The sequence below is a fragment of the Cryptomeria japonica genome, chromosome 7 (genome assembly GCF_030272615.1).
Source record: "Cryptomeria japonica chromosome 7, Sugi_1.0, whole genome shotgun sequence".
NCBI lineage: Eukaryota > Viridiplantae > Streptophyta > Pinopsida > Cupressales > Cupressaceae > Cryptomeria > Cryptomeria japonica.
The window spans coordinates 661,668,315-661,679,527 of record NC_081411.1 but is presented as its reverse complement, the minus strand read 5'-3'; positions in this window follow the sequence as shown (position 1 = coordinate 661,679,527).

Here is an 11,213-nt window from a genome sequence, read left to right as displayed (position 1 = left end):
TGTGGATATTTACAATGATCATCAAGCCATGGTGGGATATGAGTCAGATAATTGATTCAGATAATCAAGGACGGTGACTATGCTAAGTATGTCCAGGATTGATAAGCATTAGTGTAAGTGTTTTGCAGTGGCTATGGGCTTAGATCAGATGGATCAAAGATGTGATGCGAGTACTGATAGATAGAGGAGTTTCTCTCTCACAAATGGCGCATGTTTCCAGGTTTTCACCATTTATTTTTATTGCACTTTTTGATTTTTTTTTCATTTTTTTTTTTGTATTTTTCTTGATTTTTTTGTTTTTTTTTTTTTTGCTTGATCTGTGCATTGGACGACTCAAGTGTATAACTTCTTCAGATGGATTTTGTTGGTTGGTTCGTCGATCACATCCCCTTCTGAATTTGATAACTGATATGCTCATGATCCATAAGTTGATATGATAACAAAGGGCCCCAACTAGTTAGGTTCAAATTTCCCTTTCTTTTCTCGATCCTGTTGATTCCGTGGATTTTCCTTTAGGACTAGGAAACCAATTTTGAAAACCCTTGGGATGACTTTGTGATTTTAGTTTCTGCACATTCTTTGTTGATATGCCTTGAGATGATCAATAGCATGTTGGTGATGTTCATCAAACAGCTCTAGCTCTTGTAGCCTGTTGAGCCGATATTCCTCGAGGCCTTTCAAGGATACCTAGAGTGACAGAATCTCTACCTCAATAGGTAGGATAGATTCTGATCCATACACCAATTAGTATGGTGTGTCTCTTGTAGGTGTGCGGATACTCATTTTGTAGGCCCAAAGTGCAGGATTGAGCTAGACATGCTAGTCTTTACCAGCATCATTCACTGTCTTTTTGAGGATTTTCAAGATTGTCTTGTTTGAGGCCTCTGCTTGGCCATTCCCTTGTGGTAATAAGGTGTTGAAAAGCGATGTTGGATATGGAATCTCTCACAAATATCTTGGACATCTTGATTTTTGAAAGGTCTTTTGTTATCAGTGATAATGGAGCTAGGGATGTCATACTGACAGATGAGGTAATTCAAAATGAAGGAAGCTATCTGTTTGTCGGTCACTGTAGTCAATGGAACTGCCTCAATTCGCTTTGTGAAGTACTCAGTGGTTGTGATGATAAACTTGTATCCATTCGACGTGAAAGGATGAATCTTTTCCACTAGGTCGAGTCCCCATTGACAGAAAGGCAAAGATGTAGTGAATGGTTGCAACTCTTGCGTTGGCACATGTATGAGTTTACCATGAATTTGGCACTTAGGGCATTTCCGAGCAAACTGATAGGACTCTTTCTCCATTGTAGGCCAGTAATATACCATCCTTAGTAGTTTTTTGGCAAGAGTAGGACCACTTGAATGCATACCATAAATACCTTTGTGAAGCTCACGTAAGGTGGAGTCAGATTCGCTACGATCGAGGCATCGAAGAAGAGTATCATCAAGACCTCGGTGATAAAGTGTGTCACTATTTAAGGTGCAGCGGGTTGCTTGTCGAATAAAGCTTTGTTTTTTTTTTACGAGATAGGTCTGGTGGGAGGGTATTGTCTTTGAGATAGTCATAGATCTTCCCATATAGGGGGGAATCAGAACCGGTCACGGCACAGATGATTTGGGATTTTGGATTGTCATAGGCTAGGGAAAACAATTGTTCCACCAGGAATTCATAACGATTCATTTTATCTAGAATTTGTAAAAGTGAGGCGATAGTGGCCATTGCATCAGTAGCTTTGTTGTCTAGCCTTGGAATCTACTCAAAGGTGATGTGTAAAAAGTACTTTTTGAAATATCCACCATGTGTTTGTAGGGCATGAGCTTATCATCTTTCGTCTGATAGTCATCATTGATCTGATTGATAACTAATTGAGAGTCTCCATAGACTTTAAATTATGTGATTCTCCATTCCATTGCTACTTTGATACCTGTCATTAGAGCTTCATATTCAGCGATATTATTGGTGCATGGGAACATCAACCTATATGATCTTGGAATTATGTGTCCTTCTAGAGTGACGAACAAGATGTCGGCACCTGATCCATGCTATGTATAGGATCCATCAAAGTATAGGGTCCATTACTTGGGTGTGATAGTGAGCACATCTATATCTGGAAATTCCACCTGTAGTGGGTGTTGGTCTGGGAGTGGTGCTTCTGCCAGTTGATCTGTAATTGCTTTTCCTTTGATGGCCCATCATTCCGTGTATTTAATGTTGAACTCACTTAGGATCAGGACCCATTTAGCTAACCTCCATGTAAGAGCGGCTTTGCTAAGTAGATATTTTAGTGGGTTGATCTTTGCCACTAGCTTGATTGTGTGGCCTAGCATGTAGTGGTGAAACTTTTGAGAGGAAAACACCACTGCTAAACAGGCCTTTTCAATGAATGTATAGTTGAGTTCATATCCATTCAAAGTCCTACTAATGTAGTAGATATCCCTTTCTTTTTATGTTGGATCTTCTTGTGCTAGCAGTGCCCCTAGTGACACTTTGGTTGCTGATATATAGAGGATGAGTGGTTTTCCTGCTATTGGTGGTACTAAAGCTGGTGGATTCATCAGATATTGTTTGAGTTGGTGGAATGATTATGCATATTTTTCTTCCCATCTAAAAGGTACATTCTTATGAAGCATATGGTTGAATGGGAGACATTTGTTGGCTAATTGAGCAATGAATCGTCTAATGGATTGTAGCCTGCCTTGAAGAGATCGTAGTTGGCTAATGTTTTTAGGAGGTGGCATCTCCATAATAGCTTGAACCTTTGTTGGATCCACCTCGATGCCTTTTTCTGATACAATGTATCCCAAACGTTTTCTGGATGTGACTCTGAAAACACACTTTTTAGGATTCAATCTGACATTGAATTATTCCAATATTTGAAAGATTCTATCCAGGATGTCTAAGTGTTTTGCTCTTGTGAATGATTTGGCTAGAAAATCGTCCACGTAATCTACCATAAAAGTGTGCATCATGTCGTGGAAGATTGTTGTCATTGCTCTCTGATAGGTTGCACTACCATTTTTTAAGCCAAAAGGAATGACATTCTAGCAGTATGTACCCCACGGCCATGTGAATGCAGTTTTACCCTGATCTTCTGGAGATATCTTGTTTTGGTTGTAGTCAGAAAAACCATCCATGAGGGATAGCATTGTGTGCCCTACCGTTAGATCAAAAATGGTGTCGATGCTTGGTAAAGGAAAGTCATCCTTCGGGAAAGCCTTGTTGAGATCCCTGTAGTTTGTACAAACCCTGATGCTTTTATCTGGTTTAGAGACTGACACAATGTTAGAGATCCATTCTGCATAATCGATGGGTCGGATGAATCCAATACCAAGTAACTTCTTTAGCTCTTCTTTTAATAAGATGGCCACATGTGGGTTCATCTTCCTTAATTTTTGTTTGACGGGTTTAGCTCCAGGAGCAATGGACAATTGATACATCATGAGATTTGGATCTATCCCTGGCATGTCTGCATAAGACCAAGAAAAGTTGATTTCCTTCTCCTTGAAGAATTTGACAAAGTCAAGTTTTTCTTTTTCCGTTAGTGATTCTGCCAGATGTATGGTTTTTGTTGTTGCTTCAATGTCGATATTTATTGATTGAATTGGCTCAATCAAGATTGATGATCTCTCCTAGTAATGTTTAGGAAGAGTGTCAAGTCTTCCATCTTCAGGTGTCTCAAAGAGGTTTTCACCATTAGATGTGTCTTTTCTTTTTACTTTTTTGCGATCTAATACTACCATTAGATGGTTTTCACCATTAGCTCGATTGTTTATTTTGTTCATTTTGTGACTGAGAGACTTGGCACTCCCCTGATTGTAGATTTTGTCATGTGATTCGTTGGTGGATCATGTTTCTGAGTTAACAGAGTAGAGGTATTGAACAATGGCCTCATCGTTTTGGAATATGGGTATATCATTGTGCTCAGGTTCTTCCCAGTATATGAGGATATATGAGAGGTAGGGAGTCATTTGACGGGTCAAGGTTTGTCATTGTGAGGGTCATGATAGATATATTGTCATAGTTGTCCATAGCATGGATGAGATCTATAGCAGTCTCAAGGTTTTTGATGGCACTCTCGTCGATATTGCCTCTTTTGTATTTACACTACTCGTTTTCACTAGCCTCAGATATGTTGTGGTCCGAATTCAAATAATCTAGATCTTGAGCCTTTTCCCTTATAAGGAATGGGTGTGTATGTGTGGATTGTATCCACCTCAATATCCTTAGTAATACTAGAACATGTGTCTCACTCATACTCATTGGAATTTATTTCAGAATCGCTTACTAGCTTACTCACTGAATCTGACAAGTATGTTATAGGGCAAGAAAAGATCACTAATAATTGATACAAGTTGGGTGGCTTGTGCTGCTTCAGAATTCGTATTTGTTTGTACTCTTTGGATTTTTTCATACAGAGTCTCCCTTCTCTAAGTATCAATCTCCTTAGGTTGTGACTCACATTTGGTTTGATCAGGTGCTTATACATGTACTTTTTTATAAGAAGCCTCCTCTCCTTGGATAGCGAGTTCTTCTTGTCACTTCTCATTGTCTTCATGCTCTTGTTCTTTTCTTGTTTTTGCAGCTGCTTGATGTAGTGCTTCTTTCCATGAGTCTTCGTTATGTGTTATCTTTTCTCTCCATCGAGGTTTTTGATGGTGATCTCACTTTTGCACAGGTGGAACATGTTGGCCATACCCAAGTCTTGTTTTGTCTTTTGCTAGTTGTGAATGGGGTTGTATGGGTTCTAGGATGCCCTCTTGACACTTGCCAATAGGTCCTTTTCCTTTGTATCCCATTCATTGCATGATTTTGAACCCATTTCCATATTGTTCTATGGGAGCGACCACTTCTAGGGCAGCAGCTCTTACTTCTTCCTCATCCTTGTATAGCGAGCTAAGGATGTCCTTGTCTTCTGATTCTTCAGCCAGTGTGCCCATTTGGATGAATTTGCCATCAAACTTCTTGATGGGTTATGTTGCTTGATGTCTTGATGTGGAAGGTTGTTCATGATATTTTGGTGATGCTGGCAACTTGGATAAATATAGGGGTTCAAAAGAGTATTCCCCCATACCTTGGTTCTTTATCTTCATTTTTTGCTCAAAATTCATGGATAGGGACTTGAGTTTTTCTTGATGGTTGGATGATGAGGAATCTTGGGCCTCCTTGTTGTGTGGAAACAGAACATCTTGTGTTGCACCCATAGCGTTGCAGTACTGAAAGGGGTTAGTATCGGCTGATTTCTTGTCCATTGTAGGGGAACTTGAGACATTGATGGTACGTGGAAGGTACCACTTGCATTTCATGGATCCAAGGAAGACCCAAGAGTATGTTGTATGTCAAGTCTGTCTAAGACTTGGCACATTGTGTCTCATTGTACAGGTCCTACCTAAATGGGTAATACCACTATTCCTTCGGATGACCTTTCTTCATCATCATAGACTTTGATAGTGATCTTCTTTTTAGGATCAATATCTTTCTCGGAGAAGCCCAATGCATGGATAAGCTTTAAGGTACATATATTGAGACTAGCTCCTCCATCTATTAGCACTCTTTTCACCCGGTGTTTGTAGACTAGGACTTCGATATGGAGTAGGGTGTTTTGCGGATGACTCAAGGAGACGTCATCGTATTCTTAAAAGGATAAGGTATGTGGCACTGTCATATGGTCCACCATGGTTTGGAACCGATTGATAGCCAGATCATTTGGAACGGTTGTTTCTACAAGAGATTGCTCCAAGATATCCTTATGCTTTGGTGAAAGTTTGAGAAATTCTAGTATTGATATATGAGCAAGTGTCCTTTGTAGTTGATCAACCAAGTTATAATGAGTCTTGGGGATAGTTGTTTCTTTAGATGTGCTCCCCTTCAAGACATATTTTTGAGCCCTTGTTGTCACATTTACCGACATATGTTCTTGTTTATTTTTTATCTTTATGACATTTACTTGATTGTCGCATGTTGATATGTGATTTATGGTGTTTTCATATATGTGATTGATGCGGGCTCCTTTGTTGTTGTTTGACGTTGATGCTCCTCCCTTGTTGTAATTAGGAAGAGGATTTTTGAAAGCCTCATGATCACCATTGGTTTTATGTTCATCGACCGTTATGTCTCCCTTGTCTATCATATCTTGAACTAGGTTTTTCAACCTCATGCAATCATTTTTTATATGCCCCTTATTTCAATGGTAATCACAATAATATGAGTCATTCCACCATGGTGATTTGACTTGGGGTTCAAAGTTGCTTATGACTGGCAATGTGATGATCTTGTTTGCCAAAAGTTCTCGAAATGCAAATTCTAGGGTTCGTCCCAATGGTGTATATGTTCTTCGATGTGGGGGAGGTGGAGTGTTAGTGTTGCCCCCTTGGTTATTGTTGTTCCCCTTATTATTGTTATTGTTGGCTCGGTAGTTGTTGTTTCCTTGGTTATTGGTCTTGTTATTGTTTGACATCGGTGCTCCTTGGTTGGTAGTGCGTTGATAATTGTTAGTGCCTTGATTGGCACTTCTTTGATCATTGTTGGATGGTGTGTTACCTGATAAAGTCAGCATGGGTTGCTTAGACTTTACATTGTTGGCATCAACTACCCCATCATTAAAAACATTTTTGTTTCTATTCCAAAACTTGGACTTGTCTGAGTAGTTATTATATTGATTGCTATAGGTTTTATCTTTTAACGAACTAACACCTTCCTTGGAGAGAACTTCAAGGTCCCTTTCTTGATGGAGGCTTCCTCTACTTGGATGCCATTTTTTATAAGCTTTGCAAAAGTAGGTACACATTGTAGTTTGAGTTGATAACTCATTTCACTATTTAAATTGTCTATGAAGATCTCCATCTTTTCCTTTTCAGGTACATCGTGTGGGTACCTTGAGACCATAAGTCTCCATCGTTGTAAGAGCACAATGAATATTTCATTGTTCTTTTGCTTCGTGTTACATATGTCAAGCATAGTGATCTCATGTTGGATATTGTAGGAGTATTGTGTAATGAATTTATTCACCAACTCATCGAATGATCTAATGGGAGGTGTGAGTTTTGACAACCACTCCATTGTTTGCCCTCCCAAACTTCTTGGGAGTAGCCTTATCATGTATGTATCATTATGAGCAAACTCTAAGCTCATAGTACAGAATTCCCTGACGTGATCACGGGGATCACTCTTACCATTGTATTTATCATACTTTGGTATATTTGAATTTGGCGGGAAAGGTCTCATGTTTAGCCTCCTATCAAAAGGCTAAGGACAAATGTCCTCCAAAGAATACCTCATTGTAGACCCTTGTTGCATATCTTGCATTTGTCATTGGAGTGCTTGAAGTTGTTGTGTAATGTTAGCTAAGGGAACATTTTCTTCATTGGACCTTCGATGACAGGCATCCCCTTGTTCACTAACACTGCCATAATTATGGGTATCATCTCGATTGCGGGTGTTGTTATGACCATGCGTGCCCTCTCCTCTCAGATCTTATTGATTTTGAGTGAATGTGTAGGTCCTTTCCCTTGTTCATGAGATTCTTTTATCAGTATTCCTTAAATTTCCTATGTTAAAATCTTCAAGAATCCCGACTCCTTTACTAGTTAACATGAGGAGATATTTTTGTTTATCTGCGTCTATAAGCCTTTCCATGAGTTTTTGGAAAGCGGCATTCTCTTGACATTGTTGGAAAATCTCCTTGATGATCTCTTCTTCTTCCATGTTCATATTAAAAGGATTGGAACCCATTTGAATTGTACTTGATTCTGGTTGTGGATCCTTTCCTTTATTGTTTTGAGATCGAGTGATAGCGGGCATCAATAGATTTCTATAGTAGTGAATTCCTCCTCTTCTAACGGGGTTCTTGGTGGGGTTGATGGTTTAGGTCGATCTTCGTGGCAGGTGATGCAATTTCTTGAAAATAAAGCGGGATTGATCCTTCCCCCATTGTTAAAGCATTGATTGAATGTTGATTTCTGAATGTAAGCTCTACTTCTCAAAGGTTCCTTATCAGACTCGTTAGATTTTCCTTGGAGATATGATTGCATATGATGCAAGAAAACACGGTGTGATTTAAAGAGTTGACGATTGATGTAGACAAATTTACTCCTCTTAATAAGTGCCTTAGGACTAGGTTGTCTCTTCTTCAACTTAGTCTTTTGACAAAGACTTCTTCTTCTCAAATAATGGGGAGTGGTCATACAAAATGATCAACGTTGATGTTGATGGTTGATATGAATACTTTGTTTCGGATACTCAAGCTTACTTGTCAAGTAGCAGTTTAGTTTGATTTGCCCCCACGACAAAGTGTATCAAATGATATGTGTAAAGTGGAAAATTGGATCCTAGTGACACCCCACCTAGGAGAGAGAAAGGAAGCCACTAGGATGATTTTCACTTGGAGGAACTTTACATTCAAAAGAGGGGCTTGAATCCACTAAATCCAAATCCAAGAGAAACAAGGATGTGAATTCCAAGTGGATTGCAAGGGTTGAAAGTTGACTATGTGGAAAAGAGAGAGAGAGAGAGAGAGAGAGAGAGAGAGAGAGAAATGAGGAGCTATCGGTTCAGGGTCGCGTTGTAACTGCAAATCTGAGCTAACTAGACTGATACAGATCTGCCCTGCAAATTTGGAGAAAAGTCATCGGGACCGTGGCGGGAGTGTACATGGTCCTCCACAAAATCCGCGAAACGAAAAGGGTTCTTCTGTCTTTGCAAATGAAGCCCAAACCTACAATTGCAATTGCGTACCTGCAACCTATACACATAAAAGAGAGGAAAAGTGGTTGTGGATAGGGGCTTGCCTCAATCAAACCCCGATTGAGGAATCAACATTGAAAGAAAGTAATTGCAAATGCTTGAATGTAAACAATAGAAATGTATACCTTGTAGATCTGCAACTTGTTGATGATGATTGCTTTGCTTCTTGAATGTAATCACAAGTTTTGTATGGAATGGCATGTAACATGACAAAACCCTAACACACATGCATGCTTGCAAATGAATGTTGAAATATTACTCCAATGGATGAATGAAGAAGAAATGAATGCTTGATGATGTATATCTTCACCTATGCTTGCTTATCTAATTCTTGCTTATAATTTTCCTCCTACAAATGAGAAAACCAACTCCCTTTTATACATGTCTCAGAAGATTAATTCATCTTACCAAAGGCTGACATCAGGGAGATTTGGGATCCCAAAGTACAGATAGGGTCGGGGGGACCTATCTTGGGGCCACCCTAAGAGGGTGGGACAGGGGTGCCACGCCCCTTTCCTAGGGGGACAGGGGTGCCATGACCCTATCCTGCCCTATCTTGGGACTCGGACAGGGTCTTGAGGCTACCTCAACGCTCAAACAGAAAGGGGGCAAGGGGTGAAAATGCAGAAAGGGGGGTGTCGTCACCAAGGTGAGGACCTCAAATGTGGTTAAAATTGCAGAAGGCGCAATTTTATGACACTACAATATGAGTCAAGTTTCACAATATAGAAACTTAATTTGGAAACTTGAGAACCTAACTTGGTATTGTTTTGATAAGATTTGTTGGATGATGGAACCTTTGATCACTCTATTTGATACTCCTTAATCTTGTTGGATGAAATCTTATCTTTTAAGATAGTTGAAGATTTGATACCCCTTCCAAAGGTGCTAGTTGTATTTGGAAATTCTCCTCTCTCTAAAGCTACTCTTTTCTCTTTGTTTTTGGAACTGATTGTTGTATTGGTTGATTTGTAACTTGCAAGATGTTTTAATGTTCATGACAAGAAGACATAGCACACACAAAAAACAATTGTCAGCCCTATGCTAAACATTAAGTGTATGTTCTTGTGAGGATGTTTTCAAGTCCTTGATGATATCACTAGTTTGATTTACAAAAAAAGACACGTCAAATAGACACTTTATTCAAGGGTCATCAACAATATTATAGCCCACTAGTCTCGATACTCCGTCAGCTCAAATAGCCTTGTCACCCCCTAGAAGGTGCCCGTTTTTTTGTCTTTTTCCAGAAATTAACTCAAAGTGAATTGTTTCACAATTGGGTAGTTATCTTGGGAGATATATGGTGATTAATCTTGGGGGTGGATTTTTCCCCACCCTTGCACTATGATATTGCCAATGTATGGCAACTGACTCGGCTCCAAGTTTCTACTTCTATGGTTCGTAATAAGGATTTTGTTCGAAGATATCCTTTGAAGTCGTGCAAGTGCAATTGAGGCTTATAGCCCAACAAAGTATCAAACAAGATGTAGTCATGCAAGCGTCATTGAGACCTCAAGGCCCTACAAAGTGCTCAATATGAGATAACTCAAATATGCTCCGTCTCCAAAGATTTTCATCTCAAAAGGTGATTTGATTATAGTGAGTTATATTGCTTGGTTTTAGCCGTACTCACTTGGGTCGTACCCTTCTCACTAGCCGCCTCAAAGCTTCGGGAAGGCAGGCCCTCTAAAGGATGTAAAATGCTTGAAGTAAAAGAAAGTATAAAAGAGTGGGTTTGGGTTTTTTATCACCTAATTAAGGGGAGAGCATATGCCTACCACTTTCGAGACAAGAAATCCAAACATTCTTTTCATCCTTCTAAAGCAGTGATTTTCTACCCTTTATTCAACAAACATGGTGTTATTTTTAATCTTTCATTGTGTTTGATTTTTTAACTAGGAAATGGAAATCTTGGTCAATGAAATAAAAAACACTTTTTTCTTGAAAGTAACTTGCTTTGTAAGAATGGACAAGTTGATTGTTCTTTTTAACTTTTAAAAATAAGATTGATTGTCATTTTTACCTTTGCAAGAAAAGGAAAGATTAATGTTCTTTTTAGAGTCCAAAATTTGAGGTGTGAATCCCAACTTTGCAAGAAAGTAAATGTTTGATTTGTTGTTCTTTTTACCTTGCAAATGTGATTATTTTTAGAGCCCAAAAACAAGTGAGTTCTTTTTAACCAACTTTGAGAAAGCTAGAAAAGAAATCACTAAATCCTAACTAAACTCCTCCAAATCTGCAAGAAACTGTTTCAAACCTACAAAGAAAGAAGTTAGTGAAATCCAAAACCTTAGGTGGGCTTCCACAAGCCTAATTTCAAATTTTGGTTACAAATTTTTGTCTCTACCTTATATGCGCAAAAACAGAGATCATGTGTGCTAAAAGAACAGTCGTATGCGCAAAAATATCAATCAAATGCGCTATAAGAAAAGTTAAATGTGCAAGAAGATCTATCAAATGTACAAAAATATCTG